This window comes from Dipodomys spectabilis, unplaced genomic scaffold (genome assembly GCF_019054845.1).
Source record: "Dipodomys spectabilis isolate Male_0828 unplaced genomic scaffold, ASM1905484v1 ptg000150l, whole genome shotgun sequence".
NCBI classification, from domain to species: Eukaryota; Metazoa; Chordata; class Mammalia; order Rodentia; family Heteromyidae; genus Dipodomys; species Dipodomys spectabilis.
Genome location: NW_024870827.1, coordinates 1,405,733 through 1,424,765, shown reverse-complemented (window position 1 = coordinate 1,424,765; position 19,033 = coordinate 1,405,733).

Below are 19,033 nucleotides of genomic sequence, written 5' to 3'. Positions count from 1 at the left end.
TTGCTCCCTTTCTGCAGAAGTGGAAAATGCTTAATTAGAATAACATTTCTCATATTGAAGGTTGGTTGCTTTAAAGATTAATTACTTTCTTCCAATCTTATTTGGGATTGATTATAAGTTGTAGGGGATTTTTTTAAAGAATGTACAACAAGAAAATATAAAACTAAAATAATATTTTGGTTATTATTGCTGACATTTTAGCATTCCAAATAAAATAGCTATTTTCCTCACTCAAAGCATCATTGTAATTATCTTAAAGAAGAAAATGCTAATAATCCAACTAAAGCTCTATTCAGTAACATTTTCTGTGTAATGTGTAAAACAATATGTAGTTCTTAAAAATTCAATTAAACACACACATACATATGTACTAGACCAACTTGTAAGTATTTGAATGTGAGATAACATCAGTAAGATACTTGGGAAAGTTCTTAAAGTATTATAATGGGACATAATCCCTGTGTGTATGCAGCCGCTCAAAAACTATGTCTAATCAAATGGGCCCCAACTATACTTTTGACCTGAGATCTACCTGAGCATTAGCATATAAATTTTAATCCTTTAGGGACTGGGAAGGTGGCTAAGTGGTAGTGTGCTTGCCTTGCATGAACAAGGCCCTGGGTTCAATTCCTCAGCACTACATAAGGAGAAAAAGCCAGAAGTGGTGCCGTGATTTAAGTGGTAGAGCGCTAGCCATGACCTGAAGAGCTGAGGGACAGAGTCCAGGCCTAGAGTTCAGGCCCCACGACTGACAGAAAAAATAATCTTTTAAAACCAAAACTTTGTTAAATGAAATTTACTGGTTTATTTGAATAAAGAATAATTTGTGAATTGGGAAGCACACACTAAACAGATTTCATAATCAATAGAATTTGGGAAAGTTCCACTTAGCAGTGTCATTAGTGAATTTTGGAGGATCAAACAGAAGAAAAACTTTAAAAAATCTTATTAATTATAGTAAACATTTGCTTAGTTGCAGAATATCCAGTTGGCTGCCAATGATTGGCTAATTCTCAATTATGTTTATTTTTTTCTTTTTCATTTATTTTTATTGTAAAAGTACTGTACAGAGGGGTTACCATTACATAGGCAAGATAATGAGTACATTTCTTATCAAGCATTGTAGCCTCCTCCTTTGTTTACTCTTCCCATCCCTTCCCAGCGTCCCCCAGCATCCCCACCCAATCTTCCCCTCCCCACACCAAAGTTGTAAAGTTCGTTTTCAACATGACTACTTGTACTTCTCATTGTTGCAACAGGTCCACCTTAATCCTTATGTAAACGACTTGTTTTCCCCCTTCCCCTCCACAAATTATACGGACATCAAATACAGTGAAAGCAGGGGTTATACTGTGGGGGAGGGACATACAAAGCAACAAAGAAATAATCTTATAAATGCGTTAGAAACAAATGCATGAAAGAAAAAAGAGCATTTAAATACATATCTTAGGGTTCATTTTCCCAACATCACCTTATCTGACCTTTTCTGCTTGACTCATACATATACTAATTATTGCAAATAAGGGAAACCATGGACCTATATTTCTTTGGGCTTGGCTTACTTCACTTAATATATTTTTTTTCCAAGTCTTTCCATTTCCTAACAAATAGGGCAATGTCATTCTTTCTGATGGAAGCATAGAATTCCATTGTGTATATATACCACATTTTCTTGATCCATTCATCTACTGAGGGGCATCTGGGTTGGTTCCATATCTTAGCTATAGTAAATAATGTTGCAATAAACATAGTTGTGCTGGTAGCTTTAGTGTGGTCTTGTCTCAATTATGTTCAATTAGTTGAAACTTGCCTGTTAACTAGAAAAATATACTCCAAATTAGTTTTCAGTGTGTTTATGCAATAAGCATAAACATAGTTTATGCTTAAGCATAAACAATAAGCATAAACAATAAGCATAGTTATGTGTAATCTCAGTGTACTTATGGGTTACTTATGTGATTCATCAGCTTCCAACACAAACAGGTCCTGAACCAATGAGAAAGATGATTTCATATGCTACATCTTTCAGAAACCAACACTTAATATCTGAGCTTCCATTTAGATTTTATTAGTTTGTGGTATAATCTATTATTCACATGAGTGTGCTCTGATAAGTCAAAATTTTATTTCACTACAATTGATGATAACTAGCCATCTGCAAGGAGCTTAGAAACAACACATTTTATTCACAATTACAAAAATAAAAATATATTTTAAATATTATTACATAAAATATATGGAACTCAAACCAGATTTCCCTGACAAATATAAAAGACCTGAGAGGAAAGTAGATAAAGAGGTCATAAGAATGAGAAAATTTAACATTGTAAAGGTGCTTTCTCATGGTAAGTTACTTAGAGATTAATTCAATTTTAAAGAAACTACATGCTGCATATTATTGTTAGATATACCTCTAGATGTTGATGTGTCACCTAGGAATAAGGACTCTAACCCAAAAAGAAGTTGTCAAGACAAAGTAAATATGTTGGGAGTTATGCAAGTTGTTATAAATGAATTAACTGATATATAATAGACTCATTGGAAAGTTCAAGTAGCATAATTTTCAGAAAGACTACATCAAAGCCCAACAAACTAAGCACTAGGAAAGAGGTATATTAATGAGAGGGGATGAGGCCAAGAAGAGAAAGGGAGACAAATGGAAAGGGGAAGAGGAAGAGAATACAGTCAAGAAGTAATTGTACATAATACAAAATTAAGAAAAGGAAAGGGGTGGGTCAAAGGGTGGTGTTAATGTTCACATGGTTAACACTGATCAAGATTTACTGTATTCATACATATCTTTGTTAAATGGCACTTCCTTTGTATAACTATTTAAACATGGTAAAAAATAAAGAAAAAAACAAGTGTTTACCTCTACAGAATTGTGTACCATCAGCCAAAATCTAGCAAACAAGCACAGAAAACAGTTAGGCTGCTCCTCTTTTATCCATAATGCAGAGGGCCTTGTCCCCAGTTTGGATTGGCTAAGCTCAACTTTAAAATCAGCAACAGGATGTGACATAATTAACAGGAACAGGATACATCCGTTAACAGGAACAGGATGTCTTATTAGCAGGAACTGGGCATCTTAATTAAAAAGTGTACCAGAAATAGAATGCAACTAAACGACAATCAACTAGGGCCAAGCCATCTGGCCAAAGCAGGAATTTTTCAGGACAATTCTCTCAAGATGAACAGAAAGGAAGCCACACTTGCTGATAGAAAAGATGCCCTTTCTCACAATCCCCCTCTTTGTACCTTCTGATGTTTTCTTCAAATTCTTTTAACATTATCTGCCTCTCTACCTCAGCTGTACTTAACTAATAGTATAATACTGAAATTTGTCTAAGGAAGTATTGATGATTCTATAAATTAGTCGCATAACTCCCAATTAATGCCATTGTCCCCATGAGGGACATGTAAAGGACATAAGAATTAAGATCATAGCCAGCACCTGTGGCTCACACCTGTAATCCTAGCTACTCAGGAGGCCGAGATCTGAGGATTACAGTTCAAAGCCACCCCAGCAGGAAAGTCTGTGAGACTCTTATCTCCAATAAGCCACTAGAAAACCAGAAGTGGTGCTGTGGATCAAGAGGTAGAGTGATTGCCTTTAGCTTGAAGAGGTGAGGGACAGCACCCAAGCCCAGATTTCAAGCTCCACGACAGACCCCAAAAATAAGAAAGAATTAAGTCCATAATGCCCTTCCAAATGATTGTGTTAGCCAGTTATGAAGGAGGCTATCTATCTCTGACTTTTTAGTTGATGGTCCCATCTAGGGTTTTAGGTTCAGAAAACATGGTACAACATTGACGTCCCCCCCCCCCCAAAAAAAAATCAGGGTATATAGACCCATCAAATTTTCTAGCAGAATTGTATTAAGAACCATATACTGCTTCCCGTGCCATCTTGCTAGTGGGTCATAATTGTACTACAATTCCATTTACTATAAAAGTGACAAAACCTCTCTTGGTTATAATAGATATAATTGACCTAGCTCACATTAATATTAATAGTGGCATCAAAATAGTCGTGGCTCATATCCAGCTGCTATTTGATTCCTAGGCTTGGAGACAGCTTTGGTTTTTAAAATGCCAGGGTGAAGGAGATAGCCAAAAATGAACCAAAGGACAGCCTCTGCTCCATTTGACAGAAGAGCTTCAAGCATTTAACTCCTCTACAATATTACCAAACATGAGCTCTAGCAATAGTGAGAGCAGATGCATTCCCATCTCCTCAAAAGAAGGGATTTCACTGTATCCAAATATCTTTCTTAGGAACTCTTGATTCTCTTCACTGCCTAGAGCGGCATGAGATGAAGTTACATTTATGGGAAACTGACTTAACCAACCTAGTTGGCTTTAATTCATCTGAGTCCTTAATCATAGGAAATAGTAATGACAACATGTTATTGAACTTGTTCCTCCAAGTTATCTTGTCTTGGAAGAGGGCTATCATGCATGCCAAGCCAGCAGGATCCATTATTCATCTCAAAAGGAAGGAGAAGATCTGAGATCTTGGTCTACCTGCCACACATGCATAATAACTGCCAACAGAATATTTTATCCATTCAATCAAGCAGGCATTTGTTTTGCCATACCCAGTTTTTGGTTGTTTCTTTTTGGTTGGTCATGGGGCTTGAACTCTGGGCCTGGGCGCTGTCCCTGTGCTCTTCTGCTCAAGGCAAGCGCTCTACTGCTTGAGCCACAGCACCACTTCTGGTTTTCTAGTGGTATATTGGAGATAAGAGTCTCATGGAGATTCCTGCCCAGGGTGGCTTTAAACCATGATCCTCAGATCTCAGCCTCCTGAGTAGCTAGGATTACAGGCGTGAGCCAATGGCCATACACAGTTTTAACAGCCATGGCTGGTCATAAATCTTTTACCCTCGTTATAGTTACCTCATAATAATTGCCTTAAGGCCTAGGAGGAAGTGTTGGAAGGAGGAAGACATCAGAAAGCTCCATATAGTGGGCTCCATTAATTATAAATAGATTTTCCTAACTGGTAAAAATTCCTAGTCTGAAACAGCTAAACAGAAGGATCCCTAAAAGGATCCTTACAGTGACCATAGGATTATACTGATTATTCCATCATTGATGGTCAGAGGAGAAAGTCCTGCTATGCCTGATTTTATTCCCCATGAATCTATGTTTACTCCTGGTATAGTAAGATCACTGATTGTTGTTAGTTGAGTAGTTCACATAACTCTAACCCTAGTGGGCTGGATACTCATCTTTCGGGATGTAAAACTCAGGATACAGACACATATATTTTTATTCAGAGCTTACAATTTCTTAGATTACCCAACCAGCCCTAGAAATTTCTAAGTACATTCTCAGTTCTTGATAAGCACCCAGCTGAAATTTCTTCTATCCTCTCAGTGGGCAGTCAGCCATTTCCCTTGTTGATTTAATGCCCCAACTACCCTACTTCATCAACAAATTGTATCTCTGATTTTGAGACTCACAATTCTTGCTGCTCACTGCCTCAAATTATTTGAACAGTCCAGACACGAAAAAAAAAATAGCAAGTAGAACTTCAATTTGCAAACAAACAGGTTACTAAGAACAGATTACTAAGAAATAAAATCGATGTGCAACTCAACATTAGCATGCTGAATTTAACATTTTTAATTTATTTATGCTATTGTAAAGGTGATATTCAGAGAGTACATTTCTTTTTAAAATATTTTATTGTAAAGGTACTGTACAGAGTGATTTGCAATAACTAGCATATGTCTAAGATAATTTTACCAGACAATCAGAAAAGCTCAAAAGCTATGTACATATGACCATAAAAGATGTTAAGTGAAATGACTCTCAAGATTCATTGGGTCATAATAAGGTGCTAACTGTAAAGATACTTAACAAATCAAAGCTTACTTCTACAGAAGGGTGGACCATCAGCTGAAATCTAGCAGGCAAGCACCTAAAGGAGTTAGGTGCTACTTTTTTTTATTCCTAAGGCAAGGGGTTCTGTCCCTTGCCTCCGGTCAGAGTGGTCCACAATTTGCAACAGGATGTGGCTTAATTAACAAAAACAGTTGTCATAATTAACAAGAACAGAGTGTACCTAAAATTTCATGAGCTTTAAACAGGATTCCTTAATGAAAGTTTAACAAGAATAGGAAGCAACCTAAATACAATTAACCAGTGTCAAACCACCTAGCCCAAATAGTAAGTTTTCAGAAACACACACACACACACACACACACACACACACACACACACACACAATTTTTACAAGATTGACAAAAAGGAAATGGCACACTTCAATAAAAAATGAGGTTTCTCTCATACTAATTTTAACATGGAATAAAACTAGTGAGTACAAAAGGACAGAACAATAGGGAAATATAGCAAAGACCTGTGCTAAAAATAATACCATTTTCTTCCAAACGGGTTCAATCTGACAATGCCACGGTCATCCCAGCTGCATCTAGCTGATATTTTCTATGCAATGGCCAGAAATAGATGCAGGCCCAGGAATTAGACATGATAGTGTAGAAAACATTAAAAAAGGGTGCTTTCAATTGCAGATCTAAGTGCAACCATGAAGAATACATTTAGGGTTAAAATAAAACTACAATGTTACCAAAGATAATCTTACAATCCTTTTTACACTAATAATTTTTTTCTTTTAATAAGGTTATTTTAAATTGTGAAAATACCATACAGAGGGGTTACAATTACATGAGCTAGGTAATGAATACATTTCTTATCAAGCATTGTTGCCTCCTTCTTTGTTTCCCCTTACCATCCCTGCCCTCCCTTCTTCCTCCTCTTCCTCCTGCCAAAGTTATTAAGTACGTTTTTCAACATAACATCTTATACCTCTCATTGTTGCAATGGGTCCACCTGTATCGCTATTTAATTTGTTTTTTCCCTTCTCCTCCACAAATTATACCAACATCAAATACAGTGAAAACAGGGGTTATTATTATGATTATTATTAGGCTAGGACTCATCAAATTATTGACAGTGTGCCTTAGATCCTCTGAGAGATAGCGTTATAGTAAAAAAATATATATCTCTCAATGCAGACAGTCTCTATTTTAAACGTCTTGGAGATCTGCAATTTAGGTTATTTGGTCTTATTTTCTTTACTTTAACAAGTGAATATACCAACAATTTTTTATGTATCAAGAAGTATTGTATACATTCTCTGTCAAAATTAAATAATGCGTTGGGAAATAGAGGTTATTTCTTTTAAAAATTGAATTCACTGCCAGGTACCATTGGCTCACACCTGAAATCCTAGCTAGGATCCTCAGGAGGCTTAGATTTGAGGGTCCAGGTTCAAAGCTAAATAAGCCAAAAACTCTGTGATTCTCTGATTAGCCAACAAAATGTCATAAGCATATCTGTGACTCAGTAGAAAGAGTTGAATGACCATGCCCAGACCTTAAATTTAAGCCCTGGTACCAACATGCACACAAAAAGTATTTCTTTCCTTTTTTTTTGTTGGTATGGGGCTTGAACTCTGGGCCTGAGCGTTGTCCCTCAGCTCTTCAGTACAAAAAGTATTTCTTGCACTACTGTATTCCTAATACTTTAGAGGCTGTAACCTAATTGTAGATAAATAAATTTATAGTCTGATAAATCCATGCTTGGCTATGTAGTAAAATACATTTAGTTACTTAATTTGTTTGATAAATATTATACAAAATTTCAATTCATCCTGAAACTATATTTAAATATAACCATTGTCACTATGTTGCAAAACAAAATACTTAAGATAAATAATCAGATATTCAAGAATACTCCAGTTTCAAACCAGGTGATCAACTGAGGATTGAAACCTTTGCTTTTATAACACCTATAAATATGTGAACAAAACAGTGGAAAGTTAACAGATAAATGTTCAAAACATGTATTTATATATGTGGTAATGTACAAAGAGGAGAAATCCTAAAGTAGAAGACGAGAAAGGTAAAATGTGTAAAAGACACTGGAAATGCTGAAATAAAATACAATAAAATGAATAAAGCTATTTATCAAAATGATAAAACAATTTATCAAAAATGATAACTTTATTAAATACTGTATTTTGAAATAAGCAAAGTTACAAATCTTTGAATAAGGAAGGGCTGATAAATTGAACTGAAAGAAGTACATATCAATGGATGATTCTAAATGATTTTGTTATTATTAAGGTATTGTACAGAGGGGTTACCATTGCATAAGACAGATAATGAGTACATTCCCTGTTTTGAACACTGTTACCCATTTACTTCATCAATGGATTTTGACTGGTATGAGGAAACCTATAAGGCCATTTCCAGTGAAATCTTGAAATAGTATAATTCTTCAGGCCTAGGAGTTATGGATTTTCTGAGTGTCCTTGAGCCTACACTTTTCCAAAATTAACTCATTGTTGTCTACTTTCTAAGAACTAGATTCTAATTGTTATATGCTGTGATTTAAATCATGAATCACTGGATGGTAAGCACCTTTCTATGTACCAAGTAATGAACTAGCTTAGCAAGATTGCATTATAATTGTTTTTTGAAGCTTAAGTATTTGATGCTATGCCTTAAGTTTCTAGCTATTAATGGTATTTAGTCTTGTTTATATTTGAATTTTTATGTACAAGAGAAGTTTAGTACATGCTATATCCTATATTATTTCTGAAATGAATCAGTGGATGAATAAATAAATAAATGCCCTAAAATCTAGCCCTTTTGTCTAAAGTATTATGGTTGATCTCGTATCTACTTTTAAAAGACAAAAGTTGTATACAGTCGTAATCTCTATCTAATATTTAAAGGTCGTTTGCCTAAACTGAAATTCATGTAACAGGCGCCACAAATTTCTTGGCCTGCTTAGCCCATGTCATGTTTGTCTCTGCATCCTAGTAAATCCTAGGAATTGCCTACATTCTTGTAATAGTAATGTCTTCTGTCTCTATCTCTGCCCCTACTGTCTTTCTGTCAGTCTGTTTTTGTCTCTCCTCTCCTCTTCTGTCCCCTCCCTTTCCCTCCCCTCCGTCCTCTTCTCTCTCTCCTACCTGCCTGCCTGCCTGCCTGTCTGTCTGTCTGTCTATCTCTGTCTCTGTCTTTCTCTGACCTTTGCTCTGCATGTGTGTGTATATATTCTACTAGGAAGAACTTCAAATAATACAAATAATGTCATTCCCCTCCTAATCTTTGACTGATATTGAACATACAATATGCCTTAAGGCTGAATATATTATAAAGGCAATGAAACACTTGTAGAAACCACTGATTACATGATTTTTCACAAGCAAATATCAAAGATTAGAAATGTGGAACATTGAATAAATAACTCAAGATATACTTTGATATAAAATATATAATTTCACCTGGAAAAGCAGGCAAAATTAGAGTGGTTGCCTAGCATCGGTAAAATTTTAAATTTCATCCCAAAAAATATATAAATATATAGGTGCCAGTCCTGGAAACTGAGCTCTGGATCTGGGTATTGTCCCTGTGCTTTTCTCTTTCAAGGTTACCCATAGCTCTACTTTTTTCTTTTTGTGTATTGGTGGCTCACTCTTGTAATTCTAGCTACTCAAGAGGCTGAGATATGAGAATGGCAGTTAGATAACAGCCCAGGTAGGAAAGTCCTTGAGATTCTTATCTCCAATTAACCAGTAGAAAACCAGAAGTTGCTCTGTGGTTCAAAATAGTAGAGTATTAACATTTAGGAAGAAATCTCAGAGACAAAGCCCAGACCCTAAGTTCAAGCCCCATGATTGACCAAAGCAAAAATAAAAACAAAAACAAAAAGAGCCTCACGGCCTTTCCTGCCTGGCCAGCCTTTAAACACCGTTCCTCAACTCTCATCCTCCTGAGTGAATAGGGCTATAAGTGGGAGTTGCAGACATCTGGCTCAAATATTTATTTTTTTGGAGACCAAAGGCATAGTTCAGGAGGTAAAGAACAGGTTGACAACAGGAAGCTCAGGATTCAAATCCCAGTATGATTCAAAAATATTGTAGTAGTATGTAGAAAGAAATACCTATCAAATTCTTAATCTAATTCTAACACTATCACAAATGCTGTGTTTGTTACTGTCTAGTGTGTGTTCTTTCCATAGTACAATTGCTTTATAATAAACATAATTCATATTAGGGTTAATGTCTTAATAAGAAGGCTGGTAAGTAGTGAGGGACTGATGACTCACTTCCATAATCTTTGTATCTCAGGAGGCTGAGTTCTAAGGATCATGGTTCAAAGCCATCCAGGAAGGAAATCTATAGGACATATCTCCAATCCACCACCCAAAATCAGAAGTGGAGTTGAGACTTTAGTGGTACCAACCCTGAATAGCAAAATCTGAAGGACAGAGATCAGACCCTGATTTCAAGCTTCAATACCAGCAAACACATGCACAAAAAAAATGTGGCTGGTAGGTAAGTAATTTTAGTCATAGCATCATATGCACACTCTACCAAGTATTTCTGTATTGTATTTAGTATTGACTTAAATGAATTCAAGTTAAAAATTATTTTAAAATGTATTCTTCTTTGCAACATGACATCTATTACTTGACAGCTTGAATCGACAAAATGTAAATTAGTAAACAGAACATAAGTGGGCCCTTTTAATGCTAGCCAAATCCACCTGGCATTTTACTTGTAACCACAGGAGACTTAGCAAAACATGGGCAATGTTTTAAGTCCATATTCACAGATTAGACAGCTTGACATTCACTTTACTGAAAATGGCATGTAAAGAAAATGCCAGGTATACTTCAAGAGAATTTTTTACTTCGGGTACTGCAAATAATCTGGTCAAAATGATAGAAATTGACATCTCAAATCAATCAAATATGATACCATTGATCTTACACTAAATTAACTAATAAGAGTGAAAGAATTGCTGGATGTTAGATACAAAAGAGATTTTGAGGTTATTTAGCTCTAAGCAAATACAAAATTAGCTGAAACAAAATGGGTCAAATCAGAGTACACATCATTAAATTTACTCTCTAGTAAGAAATAAATTTCAGCATCATTCCATATGCTAATTACCCACTAGTATTTCTCCATGCATATGTGACAGCTTATATGTTTCATTTGGGACATGATTGATTCATGACTTATTTAAAACAAGAGGTTTTTCATATAGCTCTAATAGTCTTGTCCAGAAATCTCCTTAATAATCATCCTGGGCTTTATAGTATTTTCTGGTTGGTCAACTGCATTCTAGACTTTCCATCTTCCCTTTTTGGAGTACTCCATTGTCCGGAGGGTGCATAAACTCTCAAGCATTAATCAGAAAGGAAGGATGGTAGCAATGTGGATAGCAATGTGGTAGCAATTTGGAGAATGTGGATGTATGAAAATGTCTTTATTTTCATACATTTCACTTAAATTTGACTATAGAAGGATAATTTCTATGTAAGGAATAAAAATTCCATTTTCCTTAATACCTTAATAATCTAGAAAACAGATGCTAAGTTAACTAATACATGGAAACTATGGATAATTGGGGTTGTTCAACCAAGAGTTTCTGCAGCAAAGTGATACAATTAGAGAAAGGAGAAGTATGTGAGGAGTTTCTGGAAAAGAATGTTTGTCCTCTTTCTTCATCTGTTGTTGGAAGCTAGTCTTCTTTTGTCTCTCTGCATGATGACCTGTGCAGAATGAAAGTCTCTGTCCATTTTCCCTGTAGGGAGTTGATATCTACCAGAGTTAATAGATAAGAAAATACTGGTTTGTGAATGAGAAATTGAATAAGCACAGCCCTCAAAGCTGTCAACTGAGTCATGAGAAAACAAATACTATTTACGTGAAACCCAATATAAACTTGTTGCCTGTAATTTACCCAGAAAGAATTCTAAGAATGAATCACATTGTATAGGACATACATATTAATCACTATGTGTTTTGTTTTGTTTTTTATCATTCTAAGAACTACAACCTTAGCAATCCAAATGATCAAAGGGCAAGTAATTTTTCTTTTGAGTGTCTTACAGACTTCCTTTTATACGTGATGTAAGAGTCTGAGAATCGACAATAGCTTTAGTGATTGCCTTTCAAACTGCTACAGTAGCAATAACAGCAATCAAGAAAATGTACACACAATCCATGTAAAATGAAGACAACAATTAAATATCCAGTTAGTGTGTGTTTGTGTTATTGTGATGAATGTGATATGCATGTAAATTTAGAAGAGATGTATAAAGAATTTCCAACTGGTAAGAAAAGTTCAATTTGATGAATTTCAATGGTCATTTTATGATATATTCTTTTTTTAGTATTTGTTGTTTATGGAATAAATATTCTCTTATGCCATGTATAAATGAAAACTCAATATTTTTTAATATTTTTAGAAAAACTTCTCAAATATTTACCTAATTATGTTCCTAAGAGTTTTCAGAGAATCATGAAAATTAGAAAAAGCATTTTAAGGTAGTTTAAAGATTCCTAGTTTATTACTCATTTTGGATTCATAAAGTCATTTGATTTAGCCAACTGTCAGATGATTTTAAAAACCAGAGAAAATTCTGTTTTTATGAGTTCACTTCTAATATTATCTTTCTTTAGAATTATAGGAAATGGAAAGACTTGGAAAAAATTATATTAAGTGAAGTAAGCCAGGTGCAAAGAAACATAGGTCCCATGGATTTCCTTATTTGCAATAACTAGTATATGTGTGAGACAAGCAGAAAAGGTCAGATAACATGATGTTAAGTGAAATGAACCCCAAGATAAGGACAAAAGTGTTTTTTTCTTTCTTGCTATTGTTTCAAACATATTTATAAGGTACCATGTGAGTTTTTGTTGCTTTGTATGTCCCTTCCCCATAGTATAACCTCTGTTTTCACTTATTTGATGTTGGGAAAAGGAAGGGAAAAAACAAATTGTTTAAATAGGGATACAGGTTGACCCATTGCAACAATGAGATGTACATGATGCTATGTCGAAAAACGAACTTTACAATTTAGGCAAGAGGGGAGGAGGAAATGTAGTTGTGGAGATGGGAGAGAAGGGATGGTAAGGGGAAACAAAGGAGGAGGCAACAATGCTGGATAAGAAATATATTCATGGGCTGGGAAGGTGGCTCAGTATTAGAGCGCTTGCATTGAGTGTCTGAGGCCCTGGGTTCGATTCCTTAGCACCACATAAGCAAAAAGAAAAAATCTGGAAGTGGCGCCTTGGCTCAAGTGGTAGAGCGCTAGCCTTGAGCTGAAGAGCTGAGGGACAGCGCCCAGGCCCAGAGTTCAGGCCCCACGACTGGACCCTAAAAAAGAAAGAAAGAAAGAAAGAAATGTATTCATTACTTGCTCATTTGATTGTAACCCCTTTGTACATTATTTTCACAATTAAAAACTTATTGTTTTAAAAAAGCAATATAAAAATTATTATACGTCAGTGCTTACATTCATGTTATGTAAGTTTCACTAAAATTTAGGCATCTAATATTATGGCAGAATTAATTCAAACCTATTGAAAATTTCCCAAGTTACACAAATACAAAACAAAAAAAATTCTCAGAAATTGATGCCTGGGCCAACTACCATGCTAAATTAATTACACCTAGATACTGCAAACTTAACTTCAAATGTTACTTGTGGAATGAAAGACATCATGAATAATCGTAGAATGTGTTACCCTAGCCTAGTACTTAGCCACTATTATTTGATTAAAAAAAAAAAGGAACACAGGATGGCACTTGCACAAATTGTCATTTATCTGACAAAATGCCCAGTTTGTAATAGCACCTAATATATATAGATGAACTAGTATGGAAGGAATTGAAATATATTTTCAGACTCTGAAGACAATGTGATTACAAAAAAACTGTGGATAACTCAAAGCAAAGTTTCAAAGTTAGATATTTAAAAGAGAAATTGCAATACCATCTTAGTTTGGTTAATAATTTGTAGGTCAGAAATTGTTATCTGTTAAGGTAAGTGCTTATATAGTAAGCTTAAAGCTAGCTGCCTGTGGCTCATTTCTGTACTCCTAACTATTCACCAGGCTGAGCTCTAAAACCTGAGGTGCAAAACCAGTTCAGGCAGATAAATCCAAGACACTTTTATTTCCAACTAAATAGCAGAACACCAGAAGCAGAGGTGATTCAAGAGATACATTGCCAGTCTGAGCAAAGAAAGGCAAACAAGAACACAAGGCTCTGAGTTTAAGTCACTGTACACACACACACACACACACACACACACACACACACACACACACACACACACACACGCATTAACCCACACCTACAAACAAAAGTAAAAGAAAAATGTAAACTTAAAAAATCTGGTGGCTCTAACCCAAATTTATCAAAGAAACACTACTTTCCCTCAAATCCCATATAGATCCAAAGACATTAATCGTTGGGGATTTTAACACACCACTCTCCCCACTAGATAGATCAACTCGGCAAAAACTCAACAGAGAAACCGCAGATCTAAACAGCTGCATAGATCAACTAGACTTAACAGACATTTACCGAACATTTCACCCAGCAGCATCAGAATACACGTTTTTCTCAGCAGCACATGGAACGTTTTCTAAAATAGACCACATTTTAGGCCACAAAGCAAACTTGTCTAAATTCAGAAACATTAAAGTTATACCTTGCATTCTCTCTGACCACAAGGGAATAAAATTAGAACTCAACACCAAAAGCCACCAAAGAAAGTCCAGTATCACATGGAGGCTGAACAACACACTGCTGAATCAAGAGTGGGTCATGGAAGAGATTAGAAAGGAAATTCAAATGTTCATGCTATTCAACAAAAATGAACACACAAATTACCAGCTCCTCTGGGACACAGCAAAGGCAGTACTCAGAGGCAAGTTTATAGCTCTGAGCTCCCATATCAACAAATTGGAGAAATCTGAAACTAGCAATTTAATGACACATCTAAACCTCCTTGAAAAAGAGCAGCAAGATAAACCCCAATCCAGTAGACGGAAAGAAATAATCAAAATTAAATCAGAATTAAATGAATTAGAATCCAAAAAAACTATAGAAAGAATCAACAAAACAGAGTTGGTTCTTCGAAAAACTTAACAAAATTGACAGACCCTTAGCAAATCTTATCAGAAAAAGAAGAGAACACACCCAAATTAATAAACTCAGAGATGAAAATGGAAACATCACCACGGAAACAACCAAGATTCAGAACATTATAAGGGAATACTTCTCAAAACTTTATGCTAATAAGTTTGAGAACTTGACAGAAATGGACCTTTTCCTAGCAAATATTGACATGCCAAAACTAAACCAAGATGAGTTAAACCAGCTTAACAGGCCCATATCAAGCATTGAAATAGAAACAGCAATAAGAGACCTCCCAGCTAAGAAAAGTCCAGGACCAGATGGTTTTACAGCGGAATTTTACAAGGCCTTCAAAGCAGAGCTCACACCAATTCTCCTCCAACTCTTCAATGAAATTGAAAGAGAAAGCTCACTACCGAACACATTCTATGAAGCCATCATAACCCTCATCCCAAAACCAGGCAGGGACTCATCAAAGAAAGAGAACTATAGACCCATTTCTTTGATGAACATTGATGCAAAACTTCTCAACAAAATTTTGGCCAATCGACTTCAACAATTCATCCAAAAAATCATACACCACGATCAAACAGGATTCATTTCAGGGATGCAAAGCTGGTTCAATATACGCAAATCAATTAATATTATTCATCACATCAACAGGAGCAAGAATAAGAACCACATGGTTATCTCAATAGATGCAGAAAAAGCATTCGACAAGATCCAACACCCCTTTATGATGAAGGTTTTGGAAAAATTAGGAATCCATGGAACATTCCTCAATACGATAAAGGCTGTATATGACAAACCTACAGCCAGCATTATACTCAATGGTGAAAAACTAAAGCCATTTCCTCTTAACTCAGGAACAAGACAAGGATGCCCACTCTCTCCACTTCTCTTCAATCTAGTATTAGAATGCCTAGCTACAGCAATAAGACAAGATGCAGACATAAAGGGGATCCAAATAGGGAAAGAAGAAATAAAACTCTCCCTCTTTGCAGATGACATGATCTTGTATTTAAGGAATCCCATAGACTCCACTCCCAAATTACTCAAGCTGATTCAAAACTTCGGCAAAGTAGCAGGTTATAAAATTAACCCCCAAAAATCAATGGCTTTTCTGTATGCCAACAATGAGAAAAGTGTGGCTGAAATTAGGAAAGCAACTCCATTTGTAATAGCCCCACAAAAAATAAAATACCTAGGAATTAACTTAACTAAAGAAGTGAAGGACCTCTATGATGAAAACTTTAAAATCTTGAAAAAGGAAATCAACACAGAACTTAAAAAATGGCAAAACCTCCCATGCTCCTGGATTGGAAAGATTAACATCGTGAAAATGGCAATACTTCCCAAGGCTATCTACAAATTCAACGCAATACCTATCAAAATTCCACCCTCATTCTTCAAGGAAATAGAAGAGGCAATCCAAAAATTCATATGGAACAATAAAAGACCCCGAATAGCAAAAACGCTCCTGAATGGAAAGAACACTGCTGGAGGAATATCAATACCAAACTTCAAACTCTACTATAAAGCCATAGTAATCAAAACAGCTTGGTATTGGCATAAGAACAGACCTCAGGACCAATGGAATAGAATTGAAAACCCAGAAATGAACCCACAGACCTATAGCCATCTAATCTTCGATAAGGGAGCTAAAACAATAGAATGGAAGAAAGACAACCTCTTCAGTAAATGGTGCTGGCAAAATTGGTTAACTACATGTAGAAAACTTAAGCTAGATCCTTATATATCACCCTGCACCAGAATCAACTCCAAATGGATCAAAGACCTTGAACTCAAAGCAGACACTCTGAAAACATTACAGGATGGAATAGGAGAAACCCTAGGTCTCCTTGGCTCAGGCCGAAATTTTCTGAATAGAGACCTGGAAACACAACAAATCAAAGAAAGGTTGGACAAATGGGATTGCATAAAGTTGCAGAGCTTCTGCAGGGCAAATGACATAGCTAGCAAGATCAATAGAAAGCCCACGGATTGGGAGAAGATCTTTACTAGCCATACAACGGACAAGGGTCTCATATCTAAAATATACTTGGAACTCAAAAAATTAAACCCCCCAACAACAAATCCTCAAAGAAACAACTGCCCAATAAATAAGTGGGCGAAAGACTTAAAGAGAAGCTTCTCTGAAGAAGAAAGAAGGATGGCCAATAGACACATGAAGAAATGTTCAACATCCCTAGCCATAAAAGAAATGCAAATCAAAACAACATTGAGATATCACCTCACTCCAGTGAGAACGGCAAAAATCAAGAACTCTAACAACAACAGATGCTGGAGGGGATGTGGACAGAAAGGAACCTTACTTCATTGTTGGTGGGAATGTAAACTTGTTCAACCACTTTGGAAAGCAGTATGGAGGTTCCTCAAAAGACTCCACATAGAGCTCCCCTATGACCCAGCAATCCCACTTTTGGGCATTTACCCTAATGTTTACAAACAAGACCACACTAAAGCTACCAGCACAACTATGTTTATTGCAGCATTATTTACCATAGCTAAGATATGGAACCAACCCAGATGCCCCTCAGTAGATGAATGGATCAAGAAAATGTGGTATATATACACAATGGAATTCTATGCCTCCATCAGAAAGAATGACATTGCCCCATTTGTTAGGAAATGGAAAAACTTGGAAAAAATTATATTAAGTGAAGTAAGCCAGGCCCAAAGAAACGTAGGTCCCATGGTTTCCCTTATTTGTAATATCTAGTATATGTATGAGTCAAGCGGAAAAGGTCAGATAATGTGATGTCAGGAAAATGAACCCTTAGATGTGTATTTTAATGTTTTTTTCTTTCATGCATGTGTTTCTAACACATTTATAAGATTATCTCTTTGTTGCTTTGTATGTCCCTCCCCCATAGTATAACCCTTGCTTTCACTATATTTGATGTCAGTATAACTTGTGGAGGAGATGGGGAAAAACCAGTTGTTTAAGGATACAGGTGGACCTGTTGCAACAATGAGAAGTACAAGTTGTCATGTCCAAAACGAACTTTACAATGTTGGTGGGGGGGGGGGGGGCTGGGGGGAGGGAGGAAGGAGAAGGATTGGGATTAGGGGGGGAGGGGGGAGGCTGGGAAGGGATGTGAAGGATAAACAAAGGAGGAGGCTGCAATGCTTGGTAAGAAATGTACACATTATCCTGCCCATGTAACTGTAACTCCTCTGTACAGTATGTTCACAAATAAAATAAAATTAAATTAAAAAAAAAAAAATCTGGTGGCTCTACAAAATATTGTATTAATTAGAATACTGCATTATGCTTTATTTTCTATATCCATTCCTTTTTGTTGTATGGGTTGATTGCATATGTTACCTACTGTAAAAGAACAAGAATGTGCACCTGGTTAAAAAATGGTGTGTTGTGTTTATTGCTGCAAATTATAGAGACATGCCCCTATTGTAAAAGAACAAGAATGTGCACCTGGTTAAAATATGGTGTGTTGGGTTTATTGCTGCATATTTTAGAGACATGCCTACACATGTCCGTAAAATCTCAATATTTTTGATAATATTGGAATTCTATGCCTCCATCAGAAAGAATGGCATTGCCCCATTTTTAAGGAAATGGAAAGTCTTGGAAAAAATTATATTAAGTGAAGTAAGCCAAGCCCAAAGAAACATAGGTCCCATGGTTTCCCTTATTTGCAACATCTAGTATATTTATGAGTCAAGAAGAAAAGGTCAGATAAGGTGATGTTAGGAAAATGAACCCTAAGATATGTATTCAAATGTTTTTTTTCTTTCATGCATTTGTTTCTAACGCATTTATAAGATTATTTCTTTATTGCTTTGTATGTCCCCCCCCCCCCACAGTATAACCCTGCTTTCACTGTATTTAATGTCGGTATAATTTGTGGAGGGGAAGGGGAAAAACAAGTCGTTTAAATAAGGATACAGGTGGACCTGTTGCAACAATGAGAAGTACAAGTTGTCACGTTGAAAATGAACTTTACAACTTTGGTGGGCGGGGGGAGGATTGGGTGAAGGGGTGGGGACGGCTGGGAAGG